A 12562-nucleotide genomic window follows, 5' to 3' on the forward strand; every position below is an offset into this window, starting at 1 on the left:
CTTGGAAGGGCATGTTTCTTGTGCTTTAGCAACAGGCATCATCCTCAGTATCTGCGTGAGTCATCATCAGCACTTTGTCTTCCCCGTCCCTTATTGCATGCCTAAGGCCGGCGTCACACTTAGCTTAGGGAAATATGATCCATTTTTTACAGGTGTAATACTCAGAAAAGTCCCTGAACAGTGATCCGTATTCAACGCGAGGATGCAATTTTTTCTGTAAAAATTATCTGTGTGTCATCCGTTTAGCATCCGTATGGCATCTCTACGGCGAGATTTTCTCGCCAGCTTGGAAAATGGACATAGAATGGATCCATGGGCTCAAATATTCGTGAAAACATATATACAGTCTATATATATATACACTGTATATATATATATGTATATATATAGTAACCAAAATCCCATGTACATACTTAGAGACCAGGGTGGCAGAGAATATCTGTCTGCAAACCCAAATCAAAAATCAGCTCCAAACAGTATCAGATAACAACAGGAGGGCAAAAAGAGCAAACTGATTATATCTAAAAGATATCATATCATTTCATTATATCATAGAAAAGGTAAAATGTCACAACAATATATAGAACACCAATTAACAATGCAGACTGTTATGAACCCCACCAACACCTATCCCCACCCCACATATACACTTCAATCCCTGGAAAAATAAATAAATAAAGGTCCAAAGACCGTAACTCAAGGAAAAGACAGTGCGTCCAAACATGGACGTCAAGGAAGCAGCATGCATTAACCAGATGATCGGGAATAAAGTTACACCCGTCTATCTAACATCTAAGGTGCAATAGCGCATGGCAAGAAATGCAGCGCTTACCAACAGATGAGTGGAAACAAGGAGGGGGGTGGATGGAGGGTCCCGACGCGTGTTTTGCGGCAGCTAGAGGCCGCTTTCTCAAGGGAGTGTGTCTCAGGTCCCTGCAGGACCTAATAACCCCATGAACTTAGTCACATGGCCTAAAACGGCCAATCAGGATGGCTAGAGTCGGCACATGTGCACTGCGGCCGTCAGGTCCTGAACTGCAGATAGGGCATCACGGGAAGTGCACACACACCAGGGGAGAGCCCCCCAAGCGGTGCACACACCGTAAAGACGCCCACCCGCAGACAGGAGACAATAGGTCGCAGTGCGATGCGCACAGCCATGAGAGCATGTATGAGGACAATTAACTGGATGAAAAAAAAAAAAAAGCTGTGTAACATAGCTGCATATAACTATAACATCACAAAATGTATACAAATTACAAATTACAAAAGTTGAAATCATCCAAAGTCGCTGAGATGGCTGTAATTTTCCCATATAATGAGATGAAGTCCGGGGTCATTTACGGAGGCGCAATAAATCAGCAGAGTCACAAACACTAAATAAAAAATAAATAAGTAAAATTAAAAAAGTTAAAAACACATCCACGGGGTTGATAAACATGGGGGCATGTGGGAACAGGAGTTTAGGAAACCAAATATCAGGAGGACTACAAAAAAGGGGCAAAGCTTAAATATTCATTGAGGCCTTTCGGTATCATGGTATCTAATTGAACGATCCACCTTGTCTCGATTTGTGCAAGAAGTTTTTTATTGTCGCCCCCTCTTATACCAAGATGGAGGGCATCAATCCCCCTCACTTTCAAAATACTGGTGTCACAATTGTGATGTAACTTGAAATGACGAGGAATAGTATCCAATTGCGAAGTATCGGACACTGTCTTGGCGGCGCCAATGCCCCGCACATGTTCACGTACCCGTATTCTTAATTCTCTTGTGGTAAGTCCCACATATATTTTGGGGCACGGACAGGTGGCATAGTATATAACATTAGAAGTACCACAAGAGATACATTGTCTGATTTTAAATTCCCTTGACCCATCTGATGAGGCAAAGGTAGAACAGCGTAGGACATTGGCGCAGGCGCAGGCTTCTTTTGCATCACTTTCCCATACAGCTTCTCCTTGTGCAAAGTGCGTTGTATAGTTGACCGATGCACAGTGACACCATCTGCAGCAAGTTGATGCTGCAGCTCTCTGGAGGTAGTCTGAGGATTGTCCTTGACTGATCTCACCATTCTTCTTCTCTGCCTTTCTGATGTTTTTCTTGGCCTGCCACTTCTGGCCTTAACAAGAACTGTACCTGTGTTCTTCCATTTCCTTACTATGTTCCTCACAGTGGAAAATGACAGGTTAAATCTCTTAGACAGCTTTTTGTATCCTTCCCCTGAACAACTATGTTGAATAATCTTTGTTTTCAGATCATTTGACAGTTGTTTTGAGGAGCCCATGATGCCACTCTTCAGAGGAGATTCAAACAGGAGAACAACTTGCAAGTGGCCACTTTAAGTAGCTTTTCTCATGATTGCATACACCTGGCTATGAAGTTCAAAGCTCAATGAGGTTACAAAACCAAAAAAAGTGTTTTGGTAAGTCAGTAAAAAGTAGGTAAGCGTATTTAAAACAAGAAAATGATAAGGGTGCCCATACTTATGCCCTTGTCAAATTTTGTTTGAATGCAGATTGCACATTTTCTGTTAGTACAATAAACCTCATTTCAAGGCAGAAACATTACAGTGTCCAACAGTTATTAGATATATGAAACTGAAATAGCTGTTGCAAAAAAAAACAATTTTTATAAAACATTAAGCTTAAGATTAATAGGGGTGCCCAAACTCTTTCATATAACTGTATATATTGTTGTGACATTTTACCTTTTCTATGATATAATATAATGATATATCTTTTAGATATAATCAGTTTGCTCTTTTTGTCCTCCTGTTGTTATATGTATATATATATATATATATGTTATGTATGTATATATATATATATATATATATATATATATATATATATATATTTATATTTATACTTCATACAGCGTTAGCTTAAAAGCCGGTAATTCAATTGCCGGCTTTTACTATCTACAGCACATACAGTAGACCATTTCATATCCCTTATATTTTTTTACAGAATATGGGAATTTTTCAGAATATTTTCTCACGCTAGAGTTCATATTAGTTTATGCCAGCAGTCTACGATGCTACGTTCCCCTGCATTCCATTCATTCCCCAGTTTTTACAACCAGGAACAACAGCTGCATTATCAGGCTCCTGGTTGTAAAATTATTTAACCCCTTCAGATGGATTTACATCGTGAGACATGACTGCATGCCCGAGAGGTATGTGATATTGTTGCTTTTTACAACCAGGAGCAATAGCTACATTAGCAGGCTCCTGGTTGTAAAATTATTTGACCCCTTCAGATGGATTTAAAGCGTGGGACATAACTGCATGCCGGAGAGGTATGGGGTATTGTTGCTTTTTTCTTTTTTTCTTTTACTGAAGGAGGGTCTTCAGGAGGATTAAGCATACAATAAAGATTTTCCAACTACATGTGTGTATTTATTTCATTAAAATACTTTATTCATAATGTGTGTGTGTATTATTAACCCTTTACTACTATTTAATAATGGATTGGTGTTTTATTGACATCTCTCCATTATTAACCAGGCTTAATGTCACCTTACATTAGCAAGGTGACATTAGCCCTTTATTACCCCATATCCCACCGCTACTCGGGAGTGGGAACAGAGAGGCCAGAATAGGCGCATCTTACAAATGCACCTTTTCTGGGGTGGCTGGGGGCAGATGTTTTTAGCCGGAGGGGGGGGGGGCAATAACCATGGTCCCTCTCTAGGCTATTAATATCTGCCCTCAGTCACTGGCTTTCCCACTCTGGTGGAGAAAATTGCGCGGGAGCCCACGCCAGTTTGTTCCATGATTTAACCCTTTATTTTAACACCTACAGTTCCCAAATTTTACACACAGACACTTCTAACATTATTAGTGAGGAATATGTAAAAAAATAAAGGATATGAAATGGTTTACTGTATGTAAACCATGTCTCATATCCTGTCGGGTTTGATAAGGAGATAGCAAAAGCCGGCAATTGAATTACCAGCTTTTATGTTATCTAGCTCTGTATTAAATATAAATATTATATATGTGTCTCAATGATATATGTATATATACACTCACCGGCCACTTTATTAGGTACACCATGCTAGTAACGGGTTGGACCCCTTTTGCCTTCAGAACTGCCTCAATTCTTCGTGGCATAGATTCAACAAGGTGCTGGAAGCATTCCTCAGAGATTTTGGTCCATATTGACATGATGGCATCACACAGTTGCCGCAGATTTGTCGGCTGCACATCCCAAAGATGCTCCATACAAGGCAGGATGGATCCATGCTTTCATGTTGTTTACGCCAAATTCTGACCCTACCATCCGAATGTCGCAGCAGAAATCGAGACTCATCAGACCAAGCAACATTTTTCCAATCTTCTACTGTCCAATTTCGATGAGCTTGTGCAAATTGTAGCCTCAGTTTCCTGTTCTTAGCTGAAAGGAGTGGTACCCGGTGTGGTCTTCTGCTGCTGTAGCCCATCTGCCTCAAAGTTCGACGCACTGTGCGTTCAGAGATGCTCTTAGGCCTACCTTGGTTGTAACGGGTGGCGATTTGAGTCACTGTTGCCTTTCTATCAGCTCGAACCAGTCTGCCCATTCTCCTCTGACCTCTGGCATCAACAAGGCATTTCCGCCCACAGAACTGCCGCTCACTGGATTTTTTTTCTTTTTCGGGCCATTCTCTGTAAACCCTAGAGATGGTTGTGCGTGAAAATCCCAGTAGATCAGCAGTTTCTGAAATACTCAGACCAGCCCTTCTGGCACCAACAACCATGCCACGTTCAAAGGCACTCAAATCACCTTTCTTCCCCATACTGATGCTCGGTTTGAACTGCAGGAGATTGTCTTGACCATGTCTACATGCCTAAATGCACTGAGTTGCCGCCATGTGATTGGCTGATTAGAAATTAAGTGTTAACAAGAAGTTGGACAGGTGTACCTAATAAAGTGGCCAGTGAGTGTATATATATAGAGGGAGAGATTCCGTGCACTATTGGCCCGCTAGGGTTTATGGCTGGAACAGGAGCGTTAGCTGATTTGAGAGAAGAAACTAGATTATTATTGGGCATGAATGTAGATTCTGTTGGTGAGGACCAGTTGGAGGGAGAGCACAGAACCCCATTCAAGGGAGGAGTTCCTTCTAGATTCATGCCAGTAGTCTCTCCTGGCAATCTGATAGATTTATTTGAGGCGCAAGTGATTAAAGACGTTGAAGCACTCATATATCAGAAGCCTCAGGGAAATTTAGCGTCAGATGAAATCAAAGCAATGAGAGAAATATGTTCTTGGGAGGATACTATCGTGAGAGCTGCAGATAAGGGAGGTAAAATAGTGTTACTTCCCAGATCCTATTATATTGCTGAAGCTGAAAGACAGTTGTTAAATAGGGATGTGTACAGACCAGTGTCTGCTAGTCCCATTACTAAATTTAAAATGGAACTGAGATCTTTTTTACGAAGGAATGTAGAACTGGGAGTCATCTCCCAAAAAAAAGCAGAGAAGTTGCTACCGGAGTACCCAACCAGACCCCACTGGTATCACATCCCAAAAGTGCACAAGTCTGTTCTCAGCCCCCCAGGCCGACCTATCGTGGCTGGGATAGGTTCGCTCACTGAGCCCCTATCCCAATATATCGATTGGTTGTTACGGCCTCTATTGAAAGATGTCCCAGCATATTTGAAAGATACCAATTCATTTTTACAAAGTATCCATAACTTTGAGTGGCAGGACTATTATTCTTTAGCCTCTATTGATGTAGAGAGTTTATACACAAAAATTCCCCAGAAAATGGGGGTAGAGGCTATAGAGCAGATTTTGTGCACAACGGATAAAAGTCCTGGATTTATTAAATTTATATGTGAAGGATTGGAATTTATTCTATCCCACAACTCATTTATGTTTTTGGACGATTGGTACGTTCAAGAGGTGGGGACTGCGATGGGTACTCCGGTAGCATGCACTTTTGCCAATTTGTTTTTGGCTTTTTTTGAAGAAAAATATATTTATGCAGACAGTAATGGTTTTCTACAACACATCAAATTTTATCAGAGATATATTGATGACATAATAGTGATCTGGGATGACACTGAAGAGACCTTTAACGAATTTGTAGTCCAATTAAATAAAATTAACAAAATGAATATGTCTTTCACTTCAGTGTTCGGTGGACAACGATTAGAATTTTTAGACGTATTGTTGGAAGTCAAAAGTAATAATATCTGCACATCGTTGTACCGTAAACCCGTGGCAGCTAATACTATGATGCACTTTAACAGTTTTCATCCCGGACATATTAAGCGAGCATTACCTCGGAGTCAATTTCTGAGAGTGAGTAGAGTAAATAATACCAATGAAGGCTTCTTACAGCAGTCGGAAGAAATGCTACATAGATTTGAACAAAGAGGTTACCCCAAGACACTATTAGAATTAGAAAAAGATAAGGTAACCAAGGAGAGGAACACAGTTGATAGAACCCCGATTCCTGATAGAAATGGCGACAAAGAGAAAAGGTTCACTTTTAGTTTTGCATTTAGTAATATGGATCAGCAGATCAGACTAGCCATCAAAAAGAATTGGCACATTTTGGGGCGAGATAAAGACCTAGCGGAGGTAGTAGCTAGAGGCCCTTTGATAGCAAACAAGCGGAGCACCACATTGAAGGACAAGTTAGTAAAAAACCGCATTAGTAAATCTAATCAGAATTGGCTCAATTCAATGGTCCCAAAAGGGAATTTTAAGTGCGGTCATTGTGCGTTTTGCAAACAGCATATTACTGATCGGGTTCTTCATATAGGGGCACTGAAGCATGTGGTCAATGATTTTATTACATGCAAAACTGACCACGTGGTGTATATTATCTGGTGTCCCTGCAGATACTATTATATAGGGAAAACAATCAGACCACTTTATGTACGATTTCGAGAGCATTGTAGGTCGTTGTCCACAGGCAAGGGAGTTCCTAGGTTAATTACCCACATGAAAGAACATCATGGAGGCAAAGCAGAAAATATGTCCTTTGCAGGTATCGAGAAGGTTAATTTACCAGCTAGAGGGGGAGACCTTGACAATCTGCTCCTCAGATGTGAAACCAGGTGGATTCTACGGAGTAATGCGATGGGACCGCTAGGTTTTAATGATAGAGTGGACATGTCCATTTTTCTATAGTAGAACTTAGAGTATTGTCACACAGATACGGTTTTGGTTGCCAGGTCCGGCAAGTGTTCCTCTTGTAAATCAATGATAGTTTTATTAACATGACAATTCGGATGTATATTAGAGTATAAGCATGTTATTTGTTTCAGTTTCAGCCCAATGTAATTATTGTAGTTGTATTCCCTTTTGTACACATTGTTTTTAATTGTGCTTTGTTTATGTTTGTATTTTAAATAGTGGGAGGGTTGAGTAGTTGGTGTGGGGAGGTGCCTTAGACGGCACTATATTTCCGCTATCTCACCTTGCCACTGATTGACCCGTAGAAGTGCAGGCACAGCACGAAACGGCCGTCGTCTTGGTTCTCCCCTGCTCACAAGAGCTAAGGCTCTAGTAGCTCCGGCCATGGAATTAACATGAACACTTTTTTTCAATAAAGTTTATATCCTGAGAAGATTGGTGAGTGCCCTCATCTTTTTATCTATTTATTGGATTATTTATGACTTTGGCAGAGGAGCACCCCAAGCCAGGATTTACGGGCTGCTGTGATTAATGCTGGATCATTATACATCCTGTAGTGGTAAATTTAACTTTGCAGGCAGTGCCACCCAACATTTCTTTTTTTCCTTCTGGATATATATATATATACCTATACTATGTGTAGACATTTATTTGATCTATTCTATTCTAACCTGTCAGTGTGATTTTACTGTACACCGCACTGAATTACCGGCTTTTCTATAGAACACTGGTGCGTATTTCTCGCAAGCCACACTGATGGTCCGTGTGTAATCCGTATTTTTCTCGCCCTTATAGACTTTCATTGGCGGATTTTTTGCGCAATACGCTGACAAACGCAGCATGCTGCGATTTTCTACACCCGTAAAATACGGCTGTGAAATATACAGCAGATAGAAGCTGCCCCATAGAGAATCATTGGTCCGTGTGCATTGCGTAGTTTTTGCGCCTCTCATACATCCGTAAAACTCTCAAGTGTGACCCCGGCCTTACGCATTTTGTAATTGCTATGTCTCTTGAAACTAAGTATATTTTTAATAAAAGGAAAAAAAAGAGTCACCTGCAGCAATCAAAGCGGTTTTTGTGAGTTTACTCCACCATAACAGAAAAAAATCAAAAGTGCTTGGATGGCAATTAAATTCAATCCAGAAAAATGTTTCAATGCTTTTTGTCAGTTTTAGAGATCACAGAAATGTTTGCAGACCAGGTAGCACTATATGGCTGGGAAATGGAAGATTACAATTTTTTTAAAAGCTTTTGTTCACTATTAGAAATCACAGAAATGTTCACAGACCATGAAACACTGTATGGCTGAGAAATGGATGCCTACAAAAGTTTAAAAAGCTTTTTCTCAGTTTTAGGGAAGAGAGAAATGTACTCCATACTACGAAACAGTGTATATATGAGAAATGTAGTTCAGGAAAATGTTTCAATTATTTTTAGGTATGTTAGATATCTTAAAAAAAGGACCTCAAAGCACGTAATACTTTATGGATCAAAATATATTCAATTTTTTCAGCCCCCACAAAAAAAACTGCAAGTATATATTTGCCAACGGACAACACTGGCCTAATCCCTGTCTACAGACTGGAATCTTTCACTATCCCTGCTCCTGCAAATTTATCTCCTTCCCTAGGCTAAATGCAGATTGTATGTGATACAAACAATTAACCCTTAGAAGGGCTGTTAGTATGTTGGCTCAGCTTCAGCACCAGTATCAAGACTACAGGCCTTTGATTCTTATACTTTGCACACAGGCATAGAACATTCACTCTCTCCCTCCAATGCAAAGTTTCACAGAGCTGTGCAAAGGCATTACACTGTGTTCCAAATTATTATGCAAATAATATTTCCTCATATTTTCTCTAAATTACCTATCTGAATTGCAGTCATTGTTATTTTCCAGTCATCTACTATTCTAGTATAATTGCAATGTTTTGGAACAAACTGCCTATGAAAACAGTATCTTTTTTAAAAAAATAAACACTCAAAAATGCATGTTCCAAATTATTATGCACAGCAGAGTTTTCAACCTTTTTTTATTTTGAACAAAAAATGGTCAATTGTGAAGTTATAAGCATTATCAGCTTATTACAAAATGAAATCAAACAGTTTTCAAGTGAAAACTTTATTCTAGGTGATGTTACATTTGCACATAGGACCCCTTGTTCGAAAGAAGCTTCTGAACTCTCTCGTCCACTGAATTTGTCAGTTTTTGGATGGTTTCTGCTTCAATTGTTTTGCATGTGGACAGAATACCCTCCCAGAGCTGTTGCTTAGATGTGAACTGCCACCCACCATCATAGACACTCCTTTTGATGATGCTCCAGAGGTTCTCAATGGGGTTGAGGTCAGGGGAAGATGGAGGCCACACCATAAGTTTGTCCTCTTTTATGCCCATAGCAGCCAGAGATGCAGATGTGTTTTTTGCAGCATGAGACGGTGCATTATCATGCATGAAAATGATCTTGCTGTGGAAAGCACGGTTCTTCCTCTTGAACCATGGCAGGAAGTGTTGTTTTAGAAACTCCACATAGATTATGGAGTTCATCTTTACCCCTTCAGGGATCATAAAGGGGCCGACAATCTCTCTTCCCATGATTCCAGCCCAAAACATTACTCCACCTCCTCCTTGTTGGCGCCTTAGCCGTGTTTTCATGGGGTGTCAATCAACCAGCCATCCTCTACTCTTTCCATCTGGACCATCGAGCGTTTCACGGCACTCATCGGTGAACAAAACAGTTTGGAAGTCAGTCTTCATGTATCGTTTGGCCCACTGGAGCCGTTTCTGCTTGTGTGCAGTGGATAGAGGAGGCCAACAGGATGGCTTACGCACCTCTGAAGGACGCTGCATCTTGTTGTTCTGGGGACGTTGGAGGCACCAGCAGCTTCAAAAACTTGTCTGCTGCTATGACAAGGCATTTTTGCAGCTGCTCTTTTAACCTTACGCAATTGCCTGTTGAAAAGAGCCCTCAATTTTTCCTTATCAGCACGCACACGTGTGTGCTGGGAATCAGCTACATACTTCTTGATTGTGCGATGATCACGATGAAGTGTCTTGGCAATGTTGATTGTAGTCATGCCTTGACCTAAATACTCCACAATTTGTTGCTTCTCAACAGCCGACACATCCTTTTTCTTTCCCATTTTGGCAAAAAATGTAGGCTGCTTAATAATGTGGAACAGCCTTTTTAAGTAGTCTTGCCTTTATTTTGACACACCAGCCAAACTAATTTGCACAGGTATCTGCAATTGCTTTCAGTGATATAAAGAGCCCTGACACACATCACCATCAATGAGTTTAAATGAAAAACAAAAAAATTCTAACCTTATCACTCCTAAACTCTTTGTGCATAATAATTTGGAACACAATGTAGTGTGTGGAGCTGGGGTGGCACCTGCCTTTTCATAATCCCTGATGATGTCAGATGGCCAGCGAATCACAGTAATGCCACAACCAAGATGGCTACAGCATTACAATGACTTGCAGGCAATCTCCACATGCTTATTGGCTGCGTAACAGGTACCAAAGATGCGGGGTGGGGATTTACGTTTGAACTCAAGCACCGCCCATTGCTTGCCTAGTAATGAGTACATTCGAGCACTGTGATACTCGAGTATCACCGAGCATGTTTGCTCATCCCTATTAGATACTCTATAGAACCTGATATCATGTGCTGCTTTTTGAGTTTTCTTGTCTTCATCACATTGGCAGACAGGTTCTATATAAGTGATGTCTAGATTCAACATCTCTGGCAGTATGCAAAGCAGGATATGGCTACTGAAATTGAACCTACTTGTCAATTGTCTTTATTTTATTTTTACTTTGTTATCTTTAAAACAAACCTGTCATCAGGATTTTGCTAAGTAAACTATAGACACTGTCAGCTTTGCGCCATTACACTGACTAAAATAATACCTGGGTTGATGATATCCGCCTTGCGGTTGTTTAATCTGTATTTTCAGTTTTCAGTTAATGAGATTCTCGTGCTTACAGGGCGTGCCGATGGATGGGTCTTATTAAATCCCGTAATGAACGCCGATGTATAGAAAAACTTCGGACGCTAAGTGGCCTTATTCCTCGTTCCCATTTTAAAATGGTGATCCGGAATAAGGTAATAGCGCCTCCCAGAGTGGGAAAACATCCAGGGTTTCAGCTACCGGGGATAGCTGAGAGCCTGAAGAACATGATCAGGGCAGTTTTTCCTGTCCCTGATGACATGACCATTGACCACCATTATTCAATGAATATGGTCCATCACAAAAAAGTGAGATCCGGTGTAAAAATAATTTCTCTCTTCTCTGACATGATGTAACACATCACAGGAGAGAGAAATTATGTCCCCAAGCCCCCCTCAGTATCTTGGTACCGATGACGCCATGCCCTGGCCATGCTCATGTTTATGAGGCAAAATGGATGGCGTATGCACTATGTGCTCACAAAGATCTCTGCTTGACTCCCAGCAACTGCAGGGATTTTTCCTATTGGCTCTTAACTTTTGATCACTGTGCTAGATCCTATCACAGTGATAAAAAGCCCAATAATTAGTAAATAGGACAGTATTTGTGATGTGACTCGCTGTACACACCCTTGATCAATCTCCTCCCACCCGTGTTATCCCCCTAGTCAGATGAAATTTTTTTTTTAATAGGCTTAGGGTCAGGCTTAGGGTTAGGGCTAAGCTTAATGTTAGGCTTAGTGTTAGGTTTTTTCAAAAGTTACAAAAAAATGATGACGATATGATGACATATTCAATATGATCACCTAATGTTATCAAATTCTGTGTAGTACCTGTGAGTTCAAAATGCTCATTATACCCCTGGATAAAATCTTTGAGGGGTGTAGATTCTGAAATAGGGTAATTTGTGGGGAGTTTCTACTGTTTAGGCCAATTGGGGCCCTGGAAATTTGTCATGGTGCTGTAAATATCTTTCAGTCAAATTTATGTTCCAAAATTCAAATATTGCTCATTCAGTTCCAAGCACTGCCGTTTGCTCAAACAGAACTTTTTGACTACATGTGAGGTACTACTGCACTCATATAATAGTAATTAACAAGCTGTGTGGTCCACTTTTTGGTGTTACCTCTTTCAAAATTGATAAATTTGGATCTAAAGCAACATTTTAGAGGTAAAATATTAATGTATTTATTTTTCATTTATCTTTACAGTAATTCATGTGTAGCATCTGAAGGGTTAGAAAATTTCCTGACAACAGTTTTAAAGTATTTGATGGGTGCAGTTTTTAAAATGGTATCACTTTTGGAGAGTTTTGTAATTTGTTGAAAAAATGAGGAATTGCCACTAAACGTTTAACCCCTCTAACTTTCTAGCAAAATAAAATTACATTTGAAAAATGATGCACATGTAAAGTAGACATGAGGGAAATCTTATTTATTAATTATGTTGTATTGTGATTTATTAAAC

At 40.2% G+C, this 12562-nt stretch overlaps 1 protein-coding gene across 1 annotated transcript in view; it reads right to left on the bottom strand.

Annotated features, from left to right (window-relative positions):
* LOC143770110 (heparan-alpha-glucosaminide N-acetyltransferase-like) overlaps nt 1-12562 on the bottom strand; it is a 1433242-nt gene that overhangs the window by 619687 nt on the left and 800993 nt on the right. The gene's annotated exons all lie outside the window — the stretch shown is intronic.

The sequence above is a fragment of the Ranitomeya variabilis genome, chromosome 4 (genome assembly GCF_051348905.1).
Source record: "Ranitomeya variabilis isolate aRanVar5 chromosome 4, aRanVar5.hap1, whole genome shotgun sequence".
Lineage (NCBI taxonomy): Eukaryota > Metazoa > Chordata > Amphibia > Anura > Dendrobatidae > Ranitomeya > Ranitomeya variabilis.